Here is a 26995-nt window from a genome sequence, read left to right on the forward strand (position 1 = left end):
TTCGGTTTTGATTTCATGGGTTTGAGTGCCGTTTCTATCAGTTAGAGGCTTGGTAAGCTAGCTGGTGAGCTAACAGCCAACATGCAGCCACTCAGGGGCAGGCTCATGTGATTCAGTCATTACTCCAAACTTCTTTCTTTTTAGAATAGAATAGAATAGAATAGAATAGAATAGAATAGATCTTTATTGTCATTGTCACAGGTACAACGAAATTTAAAGTGCTCTCCAGTCAGTGCATTAAGAAAAATATTAAAAAGAATAAATAAATAAAACATATAGAACATATAGTAACACTAGCAGCATACACAACAGACATACACACGCAGTCATACGCACCGCACCTTTGCTCTTCACTGTGCTGTTTACTCCCACTAGCCTTTGCTCTAAGGATTGTTATATAATTCAATAAAGAAATATTAGGGTGTGGAATAAAAGCTTGCTGGGAAAGGTAGCTCACTCATTATTAATACTGACCGGGGTGATGGCCAAAATCATGAAAATAAGGGCGAACCTGTATGAATGTAGATCTCACTTTAAATAAGTATTTTTTTTTTCCCAGTTCAAAGCAGCAAGGTGATGCTAATGTAGGTCTTACATGAATTGATGGCTTCAATATTATTTCTCCTCCTCCTCCTCTCTCTACAGTATATCTTGTTTCAAAAGTGAGAGCAGCCCAAGAGGGTGCCTGTATTTTTCTTCCTTTGTTTTCAGTCTTTCCCTATCAGAGCGAGAAGGTGGTAGCAACTCCCACGAGGGAGATAGAGATAGAGGTGTAGGCTGCTGGCTGAGTGCTAAAGCAAAGAAATGCTGCACCGTCTGACCACAGACATAAAAATGATGCCTCCTGCCTCCCTTACTCTGTCCTGCTTCATCTGCAAAGCAAATCACATGCCCTGCGGCCAGAGATTCCTCTTTGGTCACCTGGCTGTTCTCACTGTTTCACCAGCCCAGGAACAGAGACGGGTTTAGAAGTGAAAGACTTCATAGTGTAGCCTAATGGAGACAAGCAAGACAGAGAAACAGAGGGCAGATCGTCCAGCCAATTGCAAAGGAGAGGTGGGTGTAATGAGGCCTGATCTGTCACAAGAAAGAACCATGGACCTGTATTTGCATTTTCAGCCCCTTTCTTCGTCTCCCTCCCTTATCTTTTCTTCCCCCTTCTTGTAATAAGGAAAAAGAAAAAGCAATGAGAGGGAAGAAAGTGGGGGTGCGACCATATACACAGAGGAATCCAGGGAGGGGAAAGAGAGAACATTACTATTGGGAGGGAAAAAATGATTAAAGGCTGAGATGAACACAATCTGCTGGTTCCAGAGGAAAGAGGAAGGAATTTCCAGAGCCAATAAGCGAAGCATCACGGGGAGACCTGCCTCTCCCTGCTATTCAACCATGACCATGCTGGCTGAAGCACATTTCCTGCATCCGCCCTTTTATACTATGGCATGTGTGGATCATGCACATGCAGCCATTAGTGAATCTAGAATATTGATTTGAACATTGGCACCTTCTAGTTAAATAGGAAATACTACAGATTTGATACAGAATCATCCATGTGGGATTCCTAAGGCTTGTGATTGTTGCAGCTAACCAGGTATAATAGCGTTAAGATGACTCAGTTGCAAGAGACTGGGGGCAAAAGGGAGAAGAGAAAGAAAAACAGCAACATCAATAATGAAGTGAAGGAGATGGGGGGAAGAAAACAAAGCCGTTCATAACAAATGAGAAAACAGGCAGAGCGTCTCATTGCGAGAGCGCTAACGACAATCAATTAGCAATTGCTCATGATCTTGGGTGCGTCGGAGTATAAGGTGTCTTAATGAGTCCCATTTCCATTAGCTGCTCGACTCGAGAGGCATATGGAGGAGGCTGCTCCCACCAGCTCCTCCATCTCAATGCCTAATGACTGCGAGAGTGGATTACTCCATCAATTCCTCGCTTCTCTTTGTTTATCCCCTGCGTAAATAATGGTCAACCATTACAATGCATTAAGCGGGCCACTCACCGCAGAGCGAATGAGAGGGAGAAAGAGGAGCACAAGTGCCTCGACGGCATCCTCCAGTGATCTCCAGGAAATCGGCTAATACCGGCCATGTGGTGGCAGAGAGGGGGGCAGGGAGGGCTAACAAGAATCTGATGCTTGACAAATATCTGGCTGGTTTTTACTGGGAGGTATGGTTGGAGAATAAATGTGGGAAGAGAGGAAAAGGTCGAGGAGTGACTTCTCTTATAAACACCACATCCTGTCGATCATGTTCTCCCAAATTGTGAAAAAACTTGTTCCAATGCTGGACCAGAGACGTTTTGGGGGGATGGAAAAAGAAACGACACAGCTTTATTTGTTAAATACTAAAACAGAAATAAACAGGATTGTGCAAAAAGGTTTAGTTCCTGTGGCTCCATAAAATATTTGGTTAAAAGGGGCCTTATAGGGACTGTTTCTTTTGTTGAAAGTAGTTCCAGTGGATAGTGTTCTGAGCCTGATGTGTGAATTATTCTTAGATATTGTTTCTTGACACTTGACATTTTGCTTTTGAACGGGTAAGTTATTTTTCTCTGAACATCACAAATCACATCCAATCACACAAAAGAAATCTCAGCAACTGAGACAAATAGCACCAGAACGCTGTTACCAGAGGTAAATTTTACATTTTGTTATTTTGGTGAACTTTAATAACTTGGACACCTGAGTTTGGTTGTTCCTTCTAATACGATTCATGCAAACAGGAGTATTGTCAGTGTAATTTGTAATTTTCACCTCACTGGCCTTTGATGAACAGTGTCAGCTATATGAAGGGATGGATTTGAGTCTTGTGCAATCAACACCGCACAGAGGACTTTATTTGTGTCTTGAGAGAGTATAATGTACCTCTGTTGTGTCTGTGCCTTCACACGGGATTGTACCAATCAATATTTAACCCAAGGCTCCATCACTCCCTTTCTATTTTCCACTCTCTTTCTGGTTTCCTTTTTGTGTCACAGCACCGGACAGGATAAAAATTAAACGCATCAGCAGAAAAACACACAAGTGGAGATGATCTTGCCGCTCCGGCCGCTCGGGTCATGAATTCAGCTAACAGTGCTTATCACAGGCTGCTGCTATTAGTCTTAATAGCTGCGGTGACAACCTGCCTTGAGAGAAGATGGGCTCTGCTTCCCGGGGCTCACCACAGACAGGTGATTCTCATCTGCGGTCTCTTCATGTGTCATAGCGAAGGCAACGTTGGTTGAGAAATGTCTGGCGGCTTATTGGAGCAAAACATCAGAACCTGACAGGCCATTACAGACACCAGAGCCATATGTTCTTATACACTCGGCATCAATCAAGGACAAATTAAGATGACGATCGCATTCAAACTATTCCTTGGCTTTTAACTTGAATTATGAGGATGTTAAAACCAAAATAAACATGTAAGCTTTAAGCAGATTCCATACATACTACATCCTAATATAAAATGCACAACATGTTAACATACGGTAAGAGACAGGCAAAGTTTGCGACTAGCTTGTGAACATAATGGAACATATAGCAGGTGAAGAAGCAGATATTTCACTCAGTGAGTGGAGACCAAAACAGAGCTTAAAAAAAAAGAGTAAATATTGGACTTGAGGTCATTGACTGCTAGAAACACACCTCAAAATAAATTATATTGATGTTCTGTGTATGCTGGATGTATAAACTAAATAAAGCAACTTTATTTAGTTATGTAAAAAAATAACGAGTGCAGGTTTAATTTCACAAAGAGAAAGCCTGCAGTTTGCCTTCAGTGCTCCATGCAACAGGACTTCAATCTCTGTGATGTTTCTCATGAAATGTTCAAGCTGACTTTTTATGTACACTGTATACAGGATTGCACCTTTGACCTCTTGTCAAAGAACAAGATGTTTCCTAACAAGCTGTTCACTACTGATGATTCAACCAGGAAAGTCTCAAGTTTCATTTCCATTCAAGCCTTGGATGTGCTCCAACTGCCAATCACATAACAGTGTCTGTGGAGAAAATGATCAGACTTTCACTTCCACAGCCTTGGACAACATAAGTAACTCCTCCTCCAACATGACAGTGAGTCCTGTGCACAGGGAAACAACAAATATACTACTTTTGTGGTAGCAAGCACAATCAAGCACAGCTCCATAGGACAGTGATTTATTTTTGCTCAATTTGAAAGCACTTCATGACTACAGTGTGCGAGGGAATGTTGTCAGGGTCAAGAAGTGTATGTGGCATAAGCATGAATGTCTTGGTGAGAAGAAACGATTTTTCCCTCTAAGCTAAAGGTTACTTGCTGTAGCCTCTCGAGGAGCCATGCTGCGCTGCCATTGAATGGGACACGCAGCCTGGCTGGACTGAAGAGACGGAGCAGCAAAGCGAAAGTGTTTAGTTAGGTACCTCACAAAGTAGAACCACATGAAAGAAGCACATACAATCAACTCACATCAGAAGAGTCAGCCTGCATCAACACCACCATACAACAGAAAACCCACTGAACAGACCAAGATCCTCACTGCCCCTTAACATGAAGCCAGACAAACACTGTTTGGAAAACAAATGTCAGGACATCTTTTCAGCCAGAATGCTTTCCCACGAGCCAGAGGAATTGTCAGCCACTCCACTCCTCCACAAATGACTGAGCTTGTGACGGGGACCATGTCAACATGTTCCTCCATTTAGACAGGGGGAGGGAGGAATTACTTTGATCCACTTTAAGGCATGTCTTCCTCTACTGTCGAGAGCCGGTTAGGGTTTACGGTGGAAGAGGAGACATCCACTCTATGGAAAAGCTCAGGCAGATTTTTCGCCACAGTAGCACTTTGAGTCCAAATAAGTGTCAACTAATTATGGCAAGTTTGAAAGGTCCAATGCTGTTGTAACATCCAAACCATAAAGAGACAGCAGAAGTAGCAGAACCCGTGGCGACCCCTTATCATCGCTGAGGGATGACACTTTATTTTACAAACATGACAAAGTGCAGAGATACTGGGCAGAACAAGCTGCAGCTGCAGATCTGAGTGCAGAACAATGGGAGTCTGTGCTGATTTCTGGCCTGAACAATGGCAGGATGACATGGAGCCTGACAGACACACACAGAGCAGCAGGATCTACACTACAGACAGGAGAGGCAGCTTCACAGAGCAACAGCACTGCCAGAAAACATCTCCTCGTCTTCCTTTTTCCTCTTCCAACATCTTTTATGTGTTTTGGCACCTCTGGCACTCATAAGTCAAAAGTGAACAGTCAAAACTTTGAGCACCATCATGAGCACAACCTTCTGGAGGGAAATGAGTTACTGCTAAACAGCTGGGAATGAGCAAGTTTACATACTGTACATTTCATCAACTTTATTTACTATTTAGCTAAATAAAAGACAGGAGAAGAAAAAACATAATTTGCTGACCAGAAGTAATAATTCTGGGAACCTTTTGGGAAATGTGCCTATTTGCTTTCTAGCCGAGATGCAGATGAGAGGATCAATGCCACTCTCATAACTGTCTCTTAAATATAAAGTAACAGCAAGCAGCCAGTTAGCTTAGCTTGGCACACAGACTGGAAACAGGGGGAAACAGTGAGCCTGGCTCTGTCCAACAGTAATAAAATAAAAGCTTATAACTTAACTCATTAACCTGTTTATTTAATCCATATGAAAACAAAACGCCTTTTTATATGGGGCTGTAAGCTTCAGATTTAAGAGACAGATATCTCATCTAACCCATAGGCATAGATCCCAAACTGTCAAACTATTCATTCAACAATAAATTCTAAACATTTAAGGGACCTAATTAAATTGCCTGAAGAGCCAGATCTGGCCCTGGTGCAGAATGTTTACAATACTAAAAACTTCATGCATTTTGTATAATTTTAGTATTGGTCATTACTGGAGAAGACCAACCATGAAATGGATTTGCTTACACCCAAAATTTAAATAAAAATAAAAATAACCAAAAACAAAGAAACACGCAAAAAGCAAAACGAAAGTGTTAGATCCAAGAGGTGGTGAAACCTCTTGTCTTCCATATGCCACTGAGGCTCTCAAAGTATCCTTCATTATTCATGTCCTCGGAGCAGGACTTGAAGCAGCTTTGCTTCTCTTATCAATCATTCATCTGCTTTCCATTGAACACACTCCGATCCTCCAGTGTCAAATCAGACATGAAGCGACTGAAGAACCACCAATCTTAAAGTCTTTCCTTAATTAAACGAGGCTAACGTGAGCCTCAAACACCTGCTCTGAAAATGATCAACAACGCTGCGCTAATGTGGTAGATCCCGACCAATCCGTAACCTGTCAATCACTTCAAACACGACACTCAGGTCTCATAAATTAAGAATAGGGTGCCAGGGCCTATTCTGTGCTTTAAAAACACGTCACTAGGTGAAAACCTGAGACTGAATCAGATTGAAATAATGTAAATGCTATTTTGTTTAGTAAAAAAAAAAAAAAAAAACTGCATTCCCATCTTCCCACCTTGCACCCTGTCTGAACAGGATCCCATTTCACTCAACTACAGCAGACGCTTGGTTAACAGCAAACATAATCAAACTTTGTGGTCCGTCTCTCTGTGGAGTGGAATTGAAAGCATATCGTGCAGAGTTCTTCGGTGGCAATCTCCAATTACCTTCAGCGTGCAAGTGTTCACTGCGCTGGAACTTTTCCATTTCATCATTACACTCAAGCTGCCCCCATCGAAAGCCAACCAGCAGCAGCGGAGGCAACGGCAGCAGCACAGCAGACCGTGTCATCCGTGCACCACGGGGGGATCCCTCCAAGCTGCAGTGAATTCCTCGTTTTGTCTGGGAAAAGATTCATGTCGATACCACAGGTGCAGCGAGTTTTTCTTTTCTGTTTTTTTTTTTTTTTAAACCACCACAGTGAAAAGGGGGCAGGGCAACACTCAGCTCCCCCTCGGCTGTGTTTGTCACAATTACTCGGTAGGTCAACTTTCCCCTAGTCTCATTAAGAGGTAAAACACTGAGGTTAAAAAACTCCTCTTTTTCTGACCCCCACAGGCAATGTTTCAGTTTGCAGAAAGCCACTGATGCTATCGTTCTCTGGCTCTCACAATGGATTTGGGAAATGAGAAGGAGGGATTATTTGATGTAACTTCCATTCAAGAGGCCTATTCGGCCCAACCAATCAATACTAATCAACGGGGAGATGACAGGAGATGAAATTTCCTCTGCTACAGCCAAAGTCTCATGTATCAGGACTTAGTGTCTGCACTCAGGATTTCTCTGCCTCTCCTCTCACAAATCAAAAGCTTGAAGTACAAATACTGTATACTCAGCAATGACATCGTAATTTTGTATAAGGCGTACTGCATAGATGGTTTAAAATAATTACTTTATTCATTCTTAATACATGTTAATGCTTCTTAGATTAGTAATAAGCCATCAGTAAGGACAACTTCAGGAAAAGTTAGCGACTAGCTGATGAACATTTAGCAGATGCAGAGACAGATACTTTCCTCAGGGGGTGGAGACCAAACAGAGCTACATGGAGAGAGAATATTGGACTTACATTAATCTGGTGGACAGAAGCAAGACTCCAAATAAGTGTTTATGTTGCTCCTACTCATTCATCAATGTGTAAGCAGTATTTTACTGTTGCTGTTAAGGTGGAGGATTGCAACTAATACCTATTTTCATTATAGGTTCTCTAATGAAAACACTGCTGATAATTTTCGTTCTTAATTGGTTAATTGGTTCGTAAAACGTAAATTGTGAGAAATGTCTGTAAAACAGCAACATATTCTACGAGCTATGTGTTTTGTATGTAAAAGTACAGGGGTATTTTAACGTTATGGTATTGCTCTTCTTCTACTTAAAGGATCTGAATCCTTCTTCCACCACTGCCCAAATCTCATTGCAACATCCTGCAAATTATTAATCTACAGCATTAACCATGTTGACAGTGTTGGGCTCTGAAAGCCTGTAGAGGGTGCCTTTCATCTGAGGCAAGGAACAACAAAGAGCATGAGCTTTTCATGTTAACACAGGAAACTTATATTTAATGAGACAACCACTGCAATCTCCGCTGCCATGCTAAGTGAGTCTGACCACAACTTGGTGGTGCTGCCAAACAACAGTCACGGCAGTCTAGACGAGGCCGGGCTGCAATGGGGGCCTCCTGATAGCTCTTGCAATGCACAAAGAATTTGGTGCGGTTTCCTCGGAGCACAGAGGAAACGCATGAGTGCGAGTAAAGAGGGAGCAAGATCCCTGCAGGTCAAAGCGCATCCCCGGAGGTGTCAGGGGGAGTAAATGGGCATGACTGCAGAACACGGGGTTATACCCACTCTCCTCCCTCCTCCCTCCTCCTTCTTCTCTTCTTTGCGGGGTGCCTTCACGGACTCGTCCCAGAGCGCCTCAGAGCCCGCCCACCCCCAAAGCCACGCAAAGTGGAACAGGAAACATTGTCAGATTGGGGCAAAACCACCACTCTGGGAAGACACAGGGATGGAAGGACTTGCATGTCAAAGGAACAGCCTTGCTTGATGACTGTAGAGGCTGCTGCTGCTGGTTCCCTGCACGGCTGGCTGAAGGCTGACACCAGTATCAAGGCCCATGAATATTCAGTGGCCAAGTAAATGAGGCAGATAGCACTTGACATGTTTAACATCCACCTTTGGCACCTTCCCTCTACAAAGCCAACAAGGTGAAGCAGCAGAACAAATATGTCTGTTGTTTGTGGGCGGCAACAATCCCCGCTGATGAATTGGATGGTTTTTGAACAAAGAGAATGAGTTTCCGTGGGCGAGCGACATCAAAATAAGCTGGACTTGGAAAAACAACCTGATTTCCTCTGTGGGATTTGAGTCACTAAACTGCTGTTTTTTGGAGACTGGCATTAAAATAAAAATTGTAGCATTATGCCTTGCAATATGCTGACATTTACATTCTTAGAAAAACATGTTTCCCTCAACTATAATCCCTGCTGGTATCAAAATGTTTGCTCTCTAAATATTTACCAACCCTGAGTCACATCTAAAGCCTAACACAGGCACCTTGAGACTTCCTTTTTTTTCCCCAAGTGTTGTGTCCCAAAGGAAATGCTGTGAAAGCACTACAGACTATCTTGCAAGTGAGTAAACTCTCTGAGCACACAACACATTCCTCCAACACCTCAAACGGCTCTAAGGAAGAAAAAAATATATATATATATCTGCCAACAACAAACTGTGCTGCTTAAAATCAGTGTCACTCTGACGCGAGACACAAGCATTTGGTTTTGCATTTGCAGTTTTTACACCAAAAAGCAGAAAGTAGTAAATGTATTACTGTGATAGGCAAAGTAATGTCAATATTGACACTTTGATAGTCCTCTCCATGCACCTCTCCAGTTAAAGCCATTTAACATCTGCTCAGTACTATTCTAGGTGAGGCGGTTAAAGGAGTAGTCCACTGAAAATCTAAAATAAAGGTAGTTACAATGGATTCTAATGAAAAAAGACGTTTTCAGAGCCAACCTTTACGCAGAGGACTGACTCTGTGCTTGCATTTAGCTGACTGGAATCAGCTGGTTTAGCCGTACTTTTAAAATGATTGTAACAATTTCTTTATTCCAAAGTGACCCTCAAATTGCTTTGTTCGACCAACACACTCCAAAATCCAAAGATATTCAATTTACGAGCCTGTGAGACTCAGAAAAGCAGCTAATCCTCTCAAATGAAAAGCTTAAACCAGGTTTGGCACTGTAGTTTGAAAAATCAATTTAATGATTAATCGATTATCAAAATCCTTGTTGATTATTTTTCTGTCGATTATTCTGTTTGATTATTCAGTTCAACACTTCAGCTCTACTTCTCGGTATTACTCCGCTGATCTGCCACCCCGGCCTCCTCCTTATGTGGTAAATTCTGCCATTGTTTACCTAAGATTTAATGTCATGTAAATGTTCACGGGGGATTAGTCCTCCAGCATTTCTTATTGCTGCTTGAATTCTTCGAGAGCTTCCTCAAGGACCAGAGCTTTTTCTGCCAAATCTAAGTGAATAACCATTTTGCAGTGGAGTCATTTTTAAGGAAACATTTCAAACATGATGCGGTTCCAGCCTTTTTTGCGAAGTGTGATGTGAAGATTTACGATTTTTCTCTGTTTTATTTTATAGTAAATTTAATTGTGAAACTGGAATAGTGGTTTTGGACAACTTGTTTTGACTAAACAAGCAATAATATGAATAAGTCACCTTGGTGTCTGGGGAATCCTGATGAGCATTTATTTACTATTTTGTGTGATATTTCATTGACAAAACAAATGATTAAATAATCAGCATATTAACCAGAGATGAAGTAATTCTGCATTATCAGATAAATAAACACATATTCACAAACATTCAAAAAATGTGAACACAAAGGGGCTATATGTAGATCACCACCCAGCTGTGCTTCTACAGCCTTAACAAGCACCCAGCTTCTAAATGAGCTGAGAGATTGTGTGCCACTAAACACCACACGCACACACACACACATGCACTCTAACCTCCTCTTACCCCAGCCACCACCACCACCATCACCCCACCCACTGCTCAGTGCACCCTGCCTCCTGATAAGCTGGTTTGCCAGGCTTGCCAGCGCCGCTGATGGCTCCGTTTGCACAACCGCTCCATTGTTGCTGTGCAGAGTGGACAACTGCACTTTGGACCTTTCAGTGGGGAAAGCCTTTTATTGTGTTTCCCTTAAGGGCATCCACTGTGGTTTATCTGCAACCTGCCAACCACACACACACTTTAAACAGTGCATTAAGTATATCTAAGGTTAGAAAACATAAACAGTAGCCACTGCATATCCTGTTGCTGCTGCTATTAAGCACTGTACAGTCAGTTTGCCTGGCTGATTTTTCTGGAGCTCAAAAAGACTCATAAAAGGCAGCTGAATTATCTGTGTTGCTGGAACCTGATCTACTGCCGACTGACCTTTTCCACAAAGCAATATTAAACGTAATAGTTGGGCTGAGTTAAGTGATTGCAATTTATGAGTCCATTTAACTTGATTCAATATTGGATGACAAATGATTACCTTGGTGAAGTAAAGCTTACACACACAAAAATAACCCCGCCACGCACAAACACAGAGCTTTATCAAACTTAACAATCAGCTCAGTGTCTGTCTGCTGCGAGTCTGGCTCAGCGGAGGGCTGAACAGAATTTTAAAAATGCATGACAAGACTAGAAGAAGGAGCAGAAGAAGGAGAGGTTGCATATTAAATATCCACAGATATCCTTGTATTTTTTTTTTTTTTGGCTCAAACTCCATTAAGCTAAAATTGATGCGTATTGAATAGATGTTGCCTCTGAATCTGGTCAACTGGCCAAATGGATTAAGTGAATCAAATCCATTTTCCTGAGTACACTGAGGAAGTGTCAGAATGAAACATTTTCAATTTAGCCCCTTTAGGTCCAAGATTTCTTCATCTTGCTGTACAACAAGCTGCTTACCCTGCAAAAACAGGCTGCAACACGTCGCTAAACATGGCCCGGGCATTAAATTAGCCCCGTGCAATCCACATATTTGATTCACTGTGCAGAGTTACATGACTTTCAGGCATCCAGCTCAGACTATACAGAAACAATGTAGCCTACTTTGCACACTCCTCACTGCTCTCTTTTCAGCCACATCCTCTTGGATTTTATGGCTCTGGTTAAAATGCAACCATTAAATATTCATGTGCAAGGGCTTTCACCCGTGAAGCAGTTTCCCCCTCTCTCTCTCCCTCTCTCTCTCTCTCTCTCTCTCTCTCTCTCTCTGAGCAGTGAGAAACTTTTTGATTTTAACTGACAGTAGCTAAATATTAAAAAAGAAGCTTTGGGAGTTCAGCAAAGTGTAGAGTACTCCTCTCCAATATCCTACTCCGCTGATATCAGCCTTGCCTTCTTGGCTTTAATCCTTATTGTTCTTAAAATTTCAGACTGTAGTGAGACTCTTGTAGAGTAAATTAACATGACAATACAAACTCTAGAGATTAATGAAAACAAATACTCAGTAGCTGAACTATGAAAATTGATGGTTGACAATCATTCCAGAGGGAATTGTGTGTTTTCTCTTTAGTCATCAGCAAACATCACACCACACGCAATATAAACTATATCTTTGAAAAATATTGCTCATTAATTTTTCACTTGTTTGTCTTGGCTGTTTATTATGCAAAACATTTCCTATCAGCAGCAAAAGTAATGGTGCAAATAATTCATACTTTCACTTTCAGAACTCCTGGCATGTGAAAATCCATAATATATAGCAAGTTAGAGTGTCTATAAAAGATTAAGGATGAAATTATGTCTGCAGGTATAGACAGTAGCATAAATGAGTCTGAAATGTGATTTTGCTGCAGCGAACATTAGGGAAATGTTTGAGGCTTTATTTGGGTAGATGTGATTCGCATACAAATCGAGGGATGCAACATTCAGGGCTTCTCCAAACACGCGATTTTGTAGACAAATGAAGCAACTGCTCAGACATGTGAGGCTTTGCACCCAGTCTTTGTGCTCAAGGTGGCAGAGCTCATGTACAAAAACTTGCCACCATAAGTTGATTTAACTGCCGAAAAATTCATGAGGGGCGAGCAAAATGAAGCCTAACAATAGTATTGTTGTCTGAGAGCAGTGGAAGTGCGAGCGGCATGAAAAGTTCATTCATTCTGAACTAATCTTTTTAGTGATTTGGGAGTAACGATTCGTGCCACTCACTAATGAATGAGGGACTGAACTAATCATTGGGATATTTATGGATAATATTGTGTCAGCTGAGCACTGCTACAAGCAAGTGCACAGTCAATCACTATCTTGAGTTTGGACAACAAGTGTATGAGAAGTGATCGATTACTCTTTCATCAGTGACCAGAAGTCCCTCCTGCTTCACCACTGAGCAGCTGATTGAGATGAATCAAAAGGAAGTTTTTTCTTTCTTTCTACTGCACCAGTTTGAGGAAGAAGAAGCCACTCGCCAGAAACAGTCAAACTCACGCTCATCGTCGTCTTTGATCCCAGACAAATAAGAAAACAAGACGTGGAAACATGAAGGCTTTCAGAGGCATTCTTCCATTCTTGGAAGGCTGCCCGCTCTTTTGAAAGGGGTTTTCCTCAAAGCAAACGCCGGTGACATTACCCATTCTCCTCCCAATTAAAATTTATTGAAAACATCCAGGAAACACTGTACAGCTAATATCATCACAACTAGCTTGTCAAAAACAAACAAATACAGCGATCACAAGGACAAAACAGGAATCCTTCCCCGGCCTTTTGAGTTCATAACCAGCATTTAATCCGCTGTAATGATTTACAATATGACAAGTCAGGCAAAATTTACTGTGACAGATTGAATGGGACACAACATAAATATAATTACAGCTCACATGATCTTCTCCACCTCCCTCCTCCAAAGGAAGTGTCTGTCGATGCCACACAAAGAAGATGCAGGATACGCCACCTCGAGTAATTTGCTTTTTCAATTTGCTCTTCAAGATCAGCTGATGCCAAAAAAAAAATAAAAAAAAAATAAAAACAACAAAGCCACAAAGCCTCATGGATTCATCAGTACTTGAAGTAGGAAGGTCTTGGTAATTTTCTCAACGAAAGTCCCTGAGAATAACTGCGGCACCAGAACCAAGAAGTGCCATCTGACCTCAAACATCAAAGGTCAAGCGAAACCAATGAGCTAATGATTAGAGAGAACACAACACAGAATTCTGAGGATGGATGCTTTTAAATAGGGCTAAAATGATCGGTATAATAAAACTAAATAAACAATCGTTTCAGTGATTGCATAAAAAAATTTGATTACTGTGAAAATCTTTTAGTAAAGGCAGAACATTTCCACCTTTTTCCTCTAAAAATGAATCTCGAAAAAATTGCTGGTTGTTGCAACAGAATTAAGTAAAATATTTTTGATATTGGACTATAAATATAAATATATAATATAAATTTAGAATACTTTGGAACAAGTTGAGCCATATAAGAAATAGGTTGAAATAATGTCCCTGTGCTGACAGATTTTTTTAAGAACTGTAAAAAGGGAAAAGTGCAAATTTGAAAGATGTTTACAAAGTTGTGTCACAGCAAGTCTCCTCTGTCCTGAGCAAAGTCATAAACCCTGTGAGAAGTGACAACACATAGGGGTAATTCTAAAGAACCCCCCCCCCCCCCCCCCCCCCAATCACCCACCCACCCCCCAGCCATCCCAGATTAGGTTTCACATTCCTAACTCACAAATAACACACACACAGACAGACAGACACACATCATGAGAGAGAGAAGAGACAGAGAGGTGGAATGAGACACACACTTTTGTTGAGACACTTCTGACCTCAGACTATTTCATCTCACTGACGATGTTTACACCATGAGTCAAGCACAAGGATATCTTCACTCTTGTTCTTCATCCAAGATGTGGAGGATCAGCTCCTCCCTCCCGTCAACACCCCCCCTTCCATCACCCTTCATGCTAATGTAACACACATTAGTGAAACCAGCCGCACACTGTGTATGTCCATGGTGACACGAAGGATGCTGAGCCCTCGGGTGAGCCATCTCTCTCCCTCTCTCTCCCCCTCTCTCCACATGCCAGGCACATCACGGGCACAGCCTCACACCACAGCGTCTGTGACTCAAACATGCCCTCCTTTTAGAGCAGATGGTCAAAAATAGCGTCCGCCGTCAACATTTTTGTAAGCCGTGGAACCCGTTGGGCCACACACCGTTTGCCAAGAAGGAGCAGGGGTGCAATATACAGCGTGTGAGTGTGTGTGTAAAAATAATCTGGTCAGTTACAGCTTTTCTCTGTTTGATACTGACAAAGTGAGAGCACCCTGTTGTTTGAATAGAGCTTATGCAATCGGCACCTATAAATAGGAGTGTGAAGTGTGTCTGCATATGTGTCTCTTTGTGTGTTTACATCCAGAAAACACTGCCCAATTACCTCGCATCATCAGAAGTAGTACTTGTTATGATATGTGTGGTTACTATTAGTGTGTGAAACAATTTTCGCGACCGTAACATGTTCATTTCCCGAATCCGCCGCTGAGGATGGTACGGCCTGCCAGCGACCGGACGAAGGAACATAAGGAAACAGACAGGATGTGTTTACAGAAGAGTTATTTAAAGTCACCGCTGGGACAGCAGCGCACGTGGCTACAAGCCATATTTTTGGTCACCTACATGCTGTGCAGATACACAAACGCATATTTCGTGTCCTGAAATTTCAGGTCATTCACAGACGCGTTCACGAGCACCAAACCATTTTAACACTAAGCTGTTTTTACTCAGTCTTCACTCTCTTTTATTTCCATGCCTATGGCACTGCCACTATATTTCCTTTTTGGGGATGTCACATATTATTATGTTCAGAATAAGTTAGACTATTCAGAAATTGCACCGTACATGTCCTAGGACTAAAAAAATAATAATTGTACAAAAGTTGAAAAGTTTTAGCCTGTGTCTATGTCCACAGGTGTTCAACACACAGCACATCAGTGCACAGATGGATAGAGGAGATTGTTAGTGTTCCAGGAATATAAGAACAATGTTGATGGGATGTTCTTTGCCTTAGTACTGCTGATGACTGACATGTAATTTTCCTGGATTTTGTCAAATTGGCACAAAAGTTTCCATCACACTTTGAGTGACGTAAACAGGAAGTATTATGTTGCCATGGAGATGCAAAGTTGGCTGTGGGCTACACCTTTCAAGTCTATGTTTGTTTACTTTGCAGAAAATGAAATGTCATGCTACTTCAGCTACTAGGAGGACTAGGACTTAACACTGCAGACAACAAACACCTGTATTGGTCCGAAAGGGTCTGTATGTGAGGATGAAGATGCAAAAATCCTAATCAACCAAAAACTTTTCAACCGAAAACACAAATAAAACAAGATGCAAAGTTATAACCTTGAATAGATTTATGGATGTTTATCCCGTATGGACAAAAGAAATATTGCTGTTACTGAAAAGAGTCAGATGTAAAACAGTAGGGCTGCGATTTTTGACCCGAAACGCATCAATCGGACGCTGAGAGTTAATGCATTCCACCCAGTCCAGTGCTGAGACACGTCTCATGGTCTTCTTCCACTGCCCACAGCTGTCACGTCAGTGTATCAGCTCCAGTCCATGATGCATGCCTTGCACCTGGGTAACCGACCGCACACAGACACCGTGTTAGAATGAGGGTACAGTGTAAGCTGACACACAGGCGGTGGGTGTGGTGTCACTGCTGTCTGCGAGTCATCATCAGTTACAACAGTTTTGTTTGAGCAGGAAAAAAAAGGCATCTCTGAAGGAGATATGGCCTTTTTTACCTGTTATTTTATGGACGTTATTGAACAAATAATCCAAAAATAGATGATAGATCATAAGAGTACTCATTTGTTGTACTCATTTAATCCTCCCTCAGTAGCTTGTGTTTCCCAAACTGGTGTGTCCTGCAGCTTTCTCTGGAATGAATCATGGCTGTTGTTTAGAAGAGAGTTTGCATTGCACAGATACCTTCTTCTCTCTTATAGCTCAGTTCTGCATTTAGAGCCCTGAGAAACTATTTTCTTAATCAGCTGTTTACTCGTAGTGATTCTAAAGTTTTAATGACTGGTTGACATGTGAGATTTCTGTAATTGTTTGTTTGTCCGTGCTCACTGCATCCAGCAGTCAGAATTTAACAAAATAGCAGCCTCCATGTAATGGCAGAAATCCCAGAGCTCAAGGTGACATCTTTAAATAGCTTTTTTGTTTTAACTCAACAAACAGTTCAGAACTCAAAGCCATTCAATTACGAATGATATAAAACAGAAAAGCAGCAAATTGTCACACTGAAGAGGCCGAAACCAGCAAGAATCAGAACCAGAATATGATGAAAGGGTTATTTTTCCTGATCACATGTGATTTAAATGCAATCAAACTACACACAGAGACCTGATTTGAGTGTTAAACTGTAATCACAACCAGTAACAGACCAAGCCAAGTTTCCAAATGCTGTGAGAAGGATGCACTGAATAAAAAGCAATTTTAAAAATGAGCACCATCACTTGGAATCAAAGCCTATAACAACAAAAACCCAGCAAGCCCTCTTTATTCTGGGTCATCTCAGGCTTTGCCGCAGCGACTACGCAAAGGAAAACAGGTGAAATGCAAAACAATGTTTAAAAAGAAGCCTCTCGTGTGTCAGCATATGGCAACAGACGAATAAGAAATGGTGCAACATGTCGGGGATTTTGTCCACCTGTGTTTTACATCTTGATAGCAAACTTGGAAGCATCTGACATTTGTGTTTGGAGTGGAATGGATGGGTAAGGGAGTGTAAGGAGGGGGGTGTTGCCGGGGAAAGAGATTACCCTCAGACCTTTTCTTTGAGAGTGGGAGAGAATGGGGGAAGGACGTTCCCTGTGTATTAGTAAATCCCAGTTAATTTTCCCTGTCAGAGAACAATGAGATATGCCCCCCCAACCCTAACCACCCCACCCCCGGCTCTGTTGAATGTAATTCCACCACTTTCTCAGAATCACCTTCATTACTCATCAGAGGTGTGGTGTGATCTCCCTCTCCTAAAAAAAAAAAAAAAAAAAAAAAAAAAACCTCCAGAGCGCACACTAGACACCACGATACTTCGGCAGAACCCCTCAGGAGTCTTTTCAGTGCCCGTTTTTTTTTGATAGTGAGATTACACCTCTTGAGACATTTTCAGATTTCAAGAGCAGCTGCTAGTTTCTCAGTCTGCACTGAAATTTAAGAGGGAAATATGTCTGCCATGCAACACTATCACATGCTGTAAGATTTGACAACCCTTCAGGGTTCCTGGGTTGGACCTTGTTTAATTTATAGAAGCAGAGACTTTGGAGAAGCCGGATGTTATTCATGATTTAGAGCCTTTCATTTACACTTAACACTGCAGCGCTGCGCTGTGACATCATCTGCGTGTGTTTTTCACAGCATGTCACATTCAACATGCATGAGTCTGCGATTGCTGGAGGCCTCAAAAGCTCCAATTATATCCATCGTGGGTTAAGAATCACAGATTGGATCTTTTTCCACAACTCATGTCGCACTCTAACTCCTCTGTTTAACTCTCAAACCCCTCTGATGACAACAGATATGTAAACAACAGCATTAGTAGATTTACAATTTCAGATTTACTTTCCATGACAGCCAGGTTTGAGCACAATTAAATTAACAATTAATACAATTAATACAATTAATTAATTAATGATTGTTTAGTTTATCAGATGCTAGAAAATAGCGGAATATGTCCATCACTACTTCCACCGAAGGTGACGCCTTCCAAGAGTTCGCTTTGTCCGATCAGCAGTTTGAAACCCAAAGACATTCAACTGACAGTGAAAGAAAAGTAGAAACTCCTCACGTCAGACGCAGGAACTAGAGAATGTTTGACATTTTTTCTTTATAAATAACGAATTCTGCCAGAACTGTAAGTTGACCGACTTGTCGATTGACAGAAAATTAATCGGCAACTGTTTTAAGAAACAATCCACTAATCACAAAAATAATCGGCATAATAATCGTTCATGAACATAACCATTGGTTGCAGCTCTAAATCCTGCACATAATGATATTTTAAATAAAGAGGGAATTTCCCCGTTGTGAAAAGCAGGCATGGGAACAATCCAAAAATACAGTATTTAGACCTATTAATCACAAGAAGTGTATTTTCTGTTCCGGCTAACCTCCCCTTCAGCATGGCTGCAGCTGTAACAGGAGGCAGGCCTATTGTTCAGACTAACAAGGGGCGCAGAGGTCACTTGCATTTTCACAAGAGCTTTGCCAGAGGGGTTGGGGAAGCAACCGGCACACCAGTCTGTTTAGTATGGATCTAAACTAAAGCTTTTTCTATAAAGTCGCATCATTGCCAGTCTATTATAAAGGGGGATAGATTAGATTAAGTGAGATTATGCAGAGAGGGGCTCCCTAAAAAGAGCAAAAATAACACACTCGGTACTTAGCAGGCGAGTCAACAGTGGGATTAAGCCAAAAGGACACGTTCAAATCCAATGCTAATATGCACAATGGTCGCCCGTCCACACACTCAACTTTTAAGTGGTCTCAAATGTTATTGTTTCAGATTTCTCAACACATTTCTCAAGCAGCAGCAGAAACAAAAATCTGCCTTTTATTATCATATTCTGCTCATAAAACTGAAATTAATCTACGATTTGACAAATCTCAAACCCCAAAATAAGGGTGATGTTTCTTCTCGCCATCAAACTGTCACTCCGTCTTCCCCCCAGTCAAGCCCTCACTATGCGCACAGTTTGTAAAATAACAACTCCTAGCACCAACGTAACCGAAAAAATGCACAAAGTGGTTGCACACTCTAACATGATTAAATGATGTGTGGTCTGGCGTCACTCCCAGCACCTCTCCCATCCCTCACTCTGCTCTGTATCTCCGTCCTGCAAGAACGCAAACACACACAGATTCCCTTTCCCTGAGCTGTGTTTTGAAAATAGAAGCTTCATATTAACAGTCAACAGTCAAGCTGACAGGTACAGTCTGACCATTCCCTCCATCATAAAACCCCTCAGTGGATATCTGCTCAGTACACATGTTACTGCAGCTCCATGTCACCAAGGTGGAGCGTCACAAATCACGGCAAACACACACATGAGGAATGCAGAATAACACACATACGCCTATTTTGTTATTCTGAGTGGTGGAAGGAGCATTTGGATCCCTTACTGGAATCAAACTAGCAAAACCACAGTGTAGAAATACCGTATTACGGAAAAATACAGGCGTATTAGCAGCAAACATACTTCAGTATGACAAGGATTACTGATACAAGCCGAATTTGAATGTTCTAGCTGGTCTGAGTGGAGGTAATTTGAACTTCTTTATACTGTTTACTGTAGTTTAATCGAGTGGTTCTCAACCTGAGGGGACACAAAATAAATTTAATCTATAGAAATACAATGTATTTTATCAAATTTATCATTAGTTTTGAATCTTAAATCACTTTTAAGATTTTAAGATAACTTTTAACTACAGCTGTAATAAAATGTAGCTGTTATTATATTTTATTTAGTTATAGCTTAAAGTAGCACAAAATTTACTCCAAGTTGCTGAGTAAATGTACTTTCAGTTTCTTTCTCGAGCTACATCTTGCCATTAAACAATCTCACTGCCTGAGGTACTGCAGTCTCAAAATAATCCTCTACAATGTTTTAATTGCTCACAAGTACCATAATAATAGGATTATTAAAAATGAAGTGCTGTTTGACACCAAAGTAAACCCCAAGATTAAACTGCCACAACTGCCCAGTGACACACTTTCAGTACTGAGAGTACAACACTTGCCCTACACGCTCCTAACTCATTGAAAATAGCCATACCGGTGGGGTGATTCATCCCAGGAGTTTATTCTGTTGAGCAAAGACAACACAAAAAAGACCTTGAGTGAAACCTACACAAACCTCCCACGGGCTCTGACCGTGGAGGAAGAGCAGTCGGCCACTTCCTCGCTCGCCTTTTTCCTGTTAGTGAGCTTAAGAGAGCTCTCGGTACGCAGGAGCTGCTCGCCGCAACTGGAATTCCCAAGCCGAATCAATAACATTATGACATTATACACCATCTAACAGCCCTGTTTACCAGCTACTTAAGCACACATTGTTGGTAAAAGGAGGCTCACGCTGCAAACCTTTGGGAATGGGTTTACTTTAGCTGCTGTAATGCAGACTGGACTGTCATATTTCAGAAAGCAGTATTTATCTTTTAACTGTCTGGATGTATGATGACACTGCATGTGATTTTGTGTCTCTGGAATATTTTCAGACAAAAGGAGCATCAGATGCAGCATACAGACAATATTTCAGCGGCTCTCGGTCTCCTCTCTGGCTGGCCAGCAGTGTTGCTGGAGGTAATGAGGCCTCTTGTGTGTCCTCTCTGATCTGAGAGTCGAATAATTTCCCATGTGGCGCAGTCATTTCCAGCTTCCGCCTTTACTCTCACCTCGTCAGGTGGGTGGAAAAGGCGAGAGCGAAAAGTCCCACCCTACACTGAAAACATGTTGCCACTGTCAGTCCACAGTGACACACACAGACCTCAGGCTGGCTGCAGTCCAGACAACAAAAAGATTTGCTTCAATGTTTTATTATATTTAAAGAGAATGTTTTTTTTTTAATGAGACTTATTTTCTGTATTTATTTTGAAGTTTTGTTCACCAATCTGAGTCAGAAGCAGCTGAGTGTCCTTTTACAGGTTTATTCTTTCTCACTATGTGCCGATGCTTTTCACTGGTCAGTAGGAAACTCAGAGTTAATAAATGGTCTACTTCAGCGCCCAGACACACGTGCTGGGTTGCAGATCTCTGTTTCAATGTGTCTTTTGTTTGACGGCTGGTGTTTCAACATCCTCAACTTGAATAGAAGAAGGTCAGCCTGGTGGGGTCTGCCCCATGGTTATTCAGGAGCCCAACCTGGGGCCCCTCAGTGATGGGGTGACTGGGAGGGAGGGACAGAGGGGACGGGACAGAAAACCTCCTCCTCTGTCTGACAACACCCTGATCTATGAAGCCACAGGAAGTTTGAAGTTTCACCAAACAAACGGAGCGCAATCAGATTTTAATCACACATGCCGTCGAGTTCTTGTAATGCAGACAGATAGAATGGCGGACTATGCAGGTATTTGAGCAATCAAAGAACCAGGTGCGTAAAGACGGCAGCCTCCAAGTTTGACCAATTCTCCCATCCTGCACCAAGCCTGTGTCTAAAAGTTTTCAAACAGGCTGAGTCAAGAACCCTGTCAGTTCAGACAGCAGCTATTAAACCAAAACAGACCCACGGATTACATGACAGAAATGTAAACAAGTAACTGAGCCTGCTCAGCAACCAGTATCACCACAGAAGTTTTACATGAGCCTGCATGAGTGGCTGGATCCAAACAGCCTGCTGTGCAGGACAAATTCGGATGCTGCAGCAGCTAAAAGCAGACGCGAGGAGAATGAACTTTTCAGCAACATAACAAAAACAGGAAGAGCTCTCCTGGACATCTCACCAGAAAAAGACGAGAAACATCTGCACGTGCGTTTTGTTTGCCTGCTTGATGCTCCCAAACTGGGATTTTTAGAAGCAGAAATAACACGCGTGTATACGGTCTGTGGGAGAAACACACTCCCTCTCTCTCCTTGACAATGGTTAGGAAGCAGATCAGGGAGCAGAGTCTAGCTTACTTTTTCCACTTGGCCATGCTGTTTGGCTTCCCGGACAGATGTACAGCAAGAAAAGGAGCCCAGTTCTATATTAGAGGCCCCCTCAGTCCCAACTGGTTCCATATTCAGACAGCAGGGAGTCAACTTGTTAAGCCCTTACCAAGCAATAATGACCTACAGCAGCAAGATAACTCCGGGCTGTGACATGAATGCAATGATCTTTAATGCCATACACACGTGCTGCTGTTTATAAAGTTCAGAAATAAACATTTAACGTGACATTAAATGGATAGTCCGCGCGCTGCAGTGGCCGCTGTCTTGCCTTGTCCACAGTTATTCTGCAGGTCGCATGTATCAGCAGCATTAAATCCACATTAGACAAACCATGTGCACATCAGAAACCAAAGGTTAAAAAAAAAAATGCAAGACCTACCTCTTAGACCTTGCGCACACACACGCACACAGACACACGCACAGCGGCATGATTCATTCTGCAAGCAAAATGCATACAGGCTGCTACAGTGTAGCCTCCAAGCCCAAGAGATCAACGCGGCATCTGTTACTAACGAAATGCACAACCTGCTAAACAGCCCGCCGGTTCAATCCCGACGGCACAGAGCGGCGTGATAGTACGCTAAATAAATAAAAAAAAAAAAGCTGCGGTTTATTATTACATGCTCCGACGTGCTCCTCAGTGCCAGTTCAAGTGGTCACTCTATTGTTGAGAAACAATCTGAGCCAAAGTGGAAACAAAACCTTCCCGAGACAAGAGCCTCGCACAGCGCGACACCGGGAACAAGCAACGTTAAGTTTGCAGCCACTCACCGGGTTAATAAGCGGAGAAAGTCCTCGGTAATTTTCGCCTCTTGTTTTTAAATATCTTCCCCCCTCACGGCCACTGAGAATGGGCTCAACGTCAGTGGGTGAGTAACTGAATAGACTCGGAGAGAGCGCAGTAAGTTGAAGTGTCAAATTACATTGGCTATTCTATTACCAAAGGGACCCATGCTCGGTGGCTGCTGACAAAATGTGTCGCGGATTTTACGCGCTGGAGAAGCCATCAGGAGAGAGCCCGGAGCGGAGCCGGACTGTCGCTCAGCTCAGCAGCCATCTGGTACACTGGATCTGCTGGAGCGACCCGCTCACTGACTACTGAGTGGAGATAATCTTCATTTCTTGGAATTTTAAAAAGGGAATACGCATTATTGACAAGTAGTGTCACGCATCAAAGTGGAAGCTGAGCATGCTGGGTATTTTATTTCGCATCTCTTTATTGGTTACAATAACTTAAAAACATAAAATGATTGTTTTTTGTTTTGTTTTTTTGGCATTTAAAATGAATTATTTTGCCATAAAGGGATCAAACAAAGAAATGTTGATATTACATCACTATTTAATACTAGTGGGCTACTACTTGTCATCATCATAAACAACAACAACAGCGAATTATACTACAACTAAAAATATTTATAAATACATAAAATGCCACATCAATATAAAAACATATAATAGTAAAAATAGTAAATTAATATTAATGTTAATATTAATACACCGCTCTACCTAACCGTTATTAGGTTACTAATAGTAAATGAATAATACATAGAAAAAATAAAATAAAGTGTCACAAAATGTAAACATATGTTTTATAAGAAAGATAATAATAATCATCATTAATCCTTGTACAAGTGAACAGCCTACATCGTTACAATCTGAAGATTTTACTATCATAATGTATTTATATTAAAATAAACTAGAATATTTAAAATAAACAGCCTAATAAAGAACAGCAAACGCACGCACGCACGCCTGCACACGCACGGACGCACACACGCGCTCTCGCTGTCCTCCAGTGATCCTCCTCGGAGCTGACGCCACCCTCCGTGTTTTGCAGGTCGCCGCTCTCTGATGGAAAGCTCTGAATAACAAAGACATGTTTGAGAGCAGCAGCGGCATCAGCAGCAGCAGCAGCAGCAGGCTGGGCTGAGCGCTGACGTCAAGGAGCCATGACTGTGCCAAGCAGCATCCAGACTCCACACACACACACACACGCACACGCACACGCACGCACACACACACACGCTCTGACCTGTCACTCTGGCCTGTTTGGAAGCATCCCATGTCAAAAGTTAGAGACACACCACCCTGCATGCTGTGATCGACTTTCCAAAGTTGGGATCACAATCTCTTATAGAAGATGTCACCACACAAAACTGATCCAGTCTTGCTGGTTTGTGTGGACTCCTCTGAGCCCCCTGCTCTCTGGCCTGTGTATCTACCCCAGCTGTCTAAGTTAGGGGGAGGGATGGGCTGGAACAATAGGCGCCATTTGTCCTGCTAAAAGGTGACAGGAAGCATTGATTTCAGCCTGTTCCAGGCTTGTAAGCCATCCCTAAATTGGCTAATGTGAACATTTCCCTCTAATGGAGATTGGAAAATTTTAGGTAATTGTGATTCACAGCAGTTGCCTCAGATTCAGGAGCAAACTTTTGATACCAAAGCCCCATCAATTTTATTGAGCAATAAAGCCCTCTCATCTTCAATAGCTGATTGTTGCAAGTGGCAACATAAATTGCTTAAATATGTGCAAAAGCTACTATATGAAAGGATAGTTTGCCAATTGGCAAACAGACAAAAACTAAAGTTACATCTAAACACTAACAAAATTGTTATAATTTAAAGCTGCCTAGGCAGCTAAGGATATTTAAGCTACTTAAAAGTCTGCAGCTGCTGAAGTGCACATGAGGTAAATCAAAAACTTGGAACCTCAACTAAAACCTATTACACGCAGTTTATTTTCATACATTCACTGGCTTCCAGTAATTAAAACTGCACTTCTTAAAGCCAAAATCCTGTTTCAGTATGAGGTAAAATGTTAAAATTGTATACAAATGAAAGCATGATGTACAAGATTGAGTAGTTTAGATCTATATTTAATACCATACAGTTCATTTTAAATGCAATTAGGCAGCCCTTCGGTGCTCTCACTGGTAGGAACTCCTAAATTGTAGCCTATTAAATAGCTTAAAATAGCTCTCGATCACCAATTTGTCTCAGGCCACTTAAGCTTGTCACACTCAGCTGGAAGAACTATTCTCGTGATGAATTTCTTGTATGGTTAAATATTTGAACCACCCAAGGATTTTTTCCTTTTCCTGGGCTGAGCTACAACAGTCAAAATCCAGGGTCATGCTCCATCAGAATTCAGGCATCTCGTGCATGTTTCAGCTCATGTATGAAAAAGTATGACTAATTTCCTACATGGTGATCAACAGTCATGATATAACATCTTGCTTGTTGTTCGACTGGGATGTTTTGCAAAGGACCGGCCTGTCAGACCTGTGATCACAGCATTGTGACACCTTCTGTCTCTCTCTCTCTCTCTCAAGATCATGTGACGTCTGTGATGTACGCCAGCACAAGACAGACACACTGATCCAAATATAGAGGAGAATTTTCCTTATCACAACTGGGTCAAGGAGACTGAGTCAAAAAACGGTCTGTCAGTGAAATTCTTTAAAAATGATATGCAAAGGGATGTTCAGCAGTGCAACATCAGCAGGCTCACTCGGGCACACTCAGTGGGACATCAGATTTATCCGACATGCTTTACTGGCAGGGGCGTGCTGGTCCAGCAGTTAACACTGTCACCCTACAGCAAGAAGTACGCAGGTTTGATTGCCAGTCTTTTCTGAATGGAGTTTCTATATTCTACTCATAGTTTATTCTGGTTTTCTGTTCCTGTCAACACCAGTGGATTAGAGATCAGACGGCAGAGGTGGAGATTACAAGTCACTTTGCTGATTTAAAGCTGCACTAATATATTTGTATAACAACTGAAAAAATAACTAGGGCTAATGTGAATTGGGTCACCACCAATCTATGAAAGCTAAGGTTGATCCTTGATTCTGACTTTCTTCAGTCCCTGATTTTCAGTAGGTTCAGTCTGTAGCTGGTTGAAACTTTTTTTGTTTAACTCAGTACAAAAGTAGGTATACATAAACACTGGTTCTAATGGTAATATCTATGCAAACCCCTGCAACGGAGTTACAACATCATGTATTTTAGTAAGCTTTTAACCTTGATGTAACATACTCTATATCTAATTTGCAACACATTTTGAAAGAAATGTGATGCTGGCATTTTTATCAAGATAATGAGGAAATATTTTGAAGGCACAAATCTGCAGAGCTGTAAAACCTTTGTACTGAATTTTTCTGCAAAACTATCTCTGTTAACATGCAGTATTTAATTTGCTTCCCCCTCCAATACCTGCTTGTGGCAACTCGGGCATGATTGCACAAGTCAAAGCACTTGTTAAGGCAGGGTAAGGAGAGACGGTTGTCTTGATAAAAATGCAAATTACTTCTTTACTGTTTCAATATTCAACATAAACCACCATGTTTGCCCCGACCTTTTTTTTTGTAGCCCAAACATGATCAAATGCAGGGATATTAACATAATGTTTTGGAGACGGGTTGGTGTTGGACTGATAACTGTATCTCCCAGCCTCTTTCTGAAAGCATGCTGGGTGATAGCATCACAGTGAATATGTTAGACTTCCTTACTGCCGGTGCCAATTTTTTGTTATGTTTAATTAGAGGGACTTACCTGGTGTTACACCCCATGAAAGCCCATACTGTCTAGTAGTCTAGGTCTTTGTCCAGATGGCTGTCATAAAGATGAATGAACTGTGAGGGATAATATCATTTTTCACTCGTTATGTTAAATGACGTGAGTTTCACTGACATAAATATTCGTACTTTTCCTCACTGATGCTTTTCTTCTCTTAATGTTTGAGTTGAGATTATATTTGCCACATGTAGATAAACTCTTTCAGAGAATTATAAAACACATTGCTGATGTT

The 26995-nt window shown here is 41.7% G+C and overlaps 1 protein-coding gene across 1 annotated transcript in view; it reads right to left on the reverse strand.

The window, feature by feature from the left end:
• LOC121200955 (zinc finger MIZ domain-containing protein 1-like) overlaps window positions 1-23065 on the reverse strand; it is a 105692-nt gene extending 82627 nt beyond the window's left edge. The window contains exon 1 of the mRNA XM_041066468.1: window positions 22957-23065. The gene's annotated coding sequence lies outside the window, so the exon portion shown is untranslated. The remainder of the gene's footprint in view (window positions 1-22956) is intronic.
• Window positions 23066-26995: the final 3930 nt, after the last annotated feature.

Source organism: Toxotes jaculatrix, chromosome 21 (assembly GCF_017976425.1).
Source record: "Toxotes jaculatrix isolate fToxJac2 chromosome 21, fToxJac2.pri, whole genome shotgun sequence".
Lineage (NCBI taxonomy): Eukaryota > Metazoa > Chordata > Actinopteri > Toxotidae > Toxotes > Toxotes jaculatrix.